Below are 2726 nucleotides of genomic sequence, written 5' to 3'. Positions count from 1 at the left end.
GGCAAGGACAGCAGTGTCCTGCAGAGCTGGGACCCCACTGACACTGCTCTGCTGCTGGGTGAGGGTGGGGGTGTGCAGCAGGTTGACCATGTAACAAGGATGTAGGAGTGGAATGTACTCACCAGCACGTGTGAAGTGCTCCCTGGAGCCTCTCAAAAGACCAGAGGGAGACACTTGATGATAAAGATATATAGGTGAATGAGCCCAATAGTTCCACATGGGGTGTGTGTGTATGTGTGTATGTCTACCGTGAGAGGCAAAGTAGAAGGGAAATTGAGAGCAAGCAATTTGGAAGGATGTTTAAATGTTCCAACTAATTAACTGTGGTGTGACTTCGACTGGTTTTTAATTTCTTCTTTGTGCTTTTCTGATTGTTTGACTTTTCTTTTTAAATGATGAAAATATATTGTTAAAATATTTTTACAGGGCTGAAAAAGGAGTCGAGTTCCCAGGTTAGCTCATTTATAGCAGCTCTTAGTAGGAATTACATTTTCTATTTCAGGTTTAATTTTGGAATGGGTTTAACTTAGCCTTTGGAAAATATTCCTCACAATGTAGAAACATCAGTGAACTCTTTTGTGAGACAAGGGTCTAGATTTTCTCCTTCCTATTCAATAGCTACGCGACCTCAGATAAGTTTCTTTACTTCTTGAAACTATTTCCTTATCAGTAAAGTCATCGTGTATGCATGCTCAGTCACTCAGTTGTGTCTGACTCTTTGTGACCCCATGGACTGTAGCCTACCAGGTTCCTCTGTCCGTGGAATTTCCCAGGCAAGAATACTAGAGTGGGTTACTATTTCCTCCTCTAGGGGATCTTCTCGACCCAGGGATCAAACCCATGTCTCCTGCATTGGCAGATGAATTCTTTACCACTGAGTCACCGGGGAAGCTCTTACCAGTGAAAGAGAATAGTAATTTCCACCCAATGGAATGGTAGTAAGATCTAATTGAATTGTATGCACATGCTATGAGTTATGAAAATATAAGGTTTTATTAGTGTTATTATTATTATTGTTACTTGTACTGAAATTATGATGATGTCATGTTTCAGGGAAATAATTTGCCTTCCCAATTGGATATCTGGTTGCTAACAATGATAAAAAGGCTTAATATAAGCTGTCAAAAGAAAGCAAATAAAACTTAGGTCAAAAAAGAGGAATTGGATTTGTGAACTGGAATTTAATATGTAATGCATGAAATGCCTTACAGAGATGACTTAGAGCACTCAATAAAACCTTTTGGTTGGTTGATTTGATTTAGAACAGCAAAATCCATGAAAATAAACACTGACCCATCTACCCAGGAAGGGCTTTGCAAATCAAATAGCTTTTGGTCAACAGGCCTGATGACAGACAATATGAGAAATTCAATTTGCTCCACATCTATTTTCATATATTGGCTTGGAATATTCTGGCTTTTTGGGGAGTCTGCAGCAGAAATTGAGTGTTTCATCTGCAAGTTGAAAGTATGAGTCAGTTTAGTGAGCAAAGAAATATAAGCTGTATCATTGCTTAGGAAGATAATGTGAGGCATAAATGGTATACATGGGTGAGGCCTAAACGGAATACTGTGAGCCCAGATACGTTTATTCTGGTCAAATGTTCTGAAAACTATTTTCAATACTCTTTTTAAAATACGGCAGGCACCAGAACTCTGATAGCCCAGTAAAAAGACACAGAGCTCAATAAAATGTGGGCAAAAGACTTGAACAGATGTTTCAGTAAGGGTGATATATGAGGGGTCAATAAACACATGAAAAAGTTTTCAGCATTATCAGTCAACAACAAAATGCTAATTAAATACCATTTTTAAATGTGTGAGGTGTTCTTTGGAACCTCTGAGATGGTCTCAGGAAATACCGCTTCTGCTGCTGCCGCTAAGTCGCTTCAGTCATCTCCGACTCTGTGCAGCCCCATAGACGGCAGCCCACCAGGTGCCCCCATCCCTGGGATTCTCCAGGCAAGAACACTGGAGTGGGTTGCCATTTCCTTCTCCAATGCAGGAAAGTGAAAGGTGAAAGTGAAGTCACTCAGTCGTGTCCGACTATTAGCGACCCCATAGACTGCAGCCTACCAGGCTCCTCTGTCCATGGGATTTTCCAGGCAAGAGTACTGGAGTGGGTTTCCATTGCCTTCTCTGAGGAAATACTGCTACTCACTTAAAATTAAAGACACTGACCATACGTAGCATGTGTTGGCAAGGAGGTGCAAGAACTGAATTCTCTTGTGCATTACAGATGGAAATGTGAAATGGTACAAACACTTAGGATCAGTTTCCTTTTCTTCTTTTTTCTTTCTTTTAAAAAAATATATATGTGACTGTGCTGGGTTTCAGTTGTTGCATGCAGGATCTTTAGTTGCAGCATGTGGGATCTCGTTCCCTGACCAGGGATTGAACCTAGGCCCCCTGCATTGGCAGCACAAAGTCCTAGCCACTGGACCACTAGGGAAACCCCTCCTTTACTTAAGCAGTTAAACACACTCCTTTTGTCCCAGCAATTCTGCTTCTAGGTATTTACCCATAAGGAGTGAAAATGTACCTTCAACAGAGTGGAGTTGAACCAACTCAGCTAGGTCCCAGCCTTGACTCCTGGGGGGGGGGGGTGGGTTTCATTGGGTTCTGTCATCTTTCTGTGGTCCACCTTCTCATTTTACAAGGATTGGTGAGATTAGGTGGTTTCTCAGTTTACTTAAAAGCTCTATTTATAAGAGTCTGTGAAATAGT

General features: G+C 41.3%; 1 non-coding gene across 1 annotated transcript; it reads right to left on the bottom strand.

Moving 5' to 3' along the window:
• Nucleotides 1-2378: 2378 nt before the first annotated feature.
• On the bottom strand, nt 2379-2451 carry TRNAG-GCC. The gene has a single exon. It is a non-coding gene; the product is annotated as a tRNA-Gly (tRNA).
• Nucleotides 2452-2726: the final 275 nt, after the last annotated feature.

This window comes from Cervus canadensis, chromosome X (genome assembly GCF_019320065.1).
Source record: "Cervus canadensis isolate Bull #8, Minnesota chromosome X, ASM1932006v1, whole genome shotgun sequence".
Lineage (NCBI taxonomy): Eukaryota > Metazoa > Chordata > Mammalia > Artiodactyla > Cervidae > Cervus > Cervus canadensis.
The sequence above is the reverse complement of the archived record's forward strand: the minus strand, read 5'-3'. Positions and strand labels throughout refer to the sequence as shown.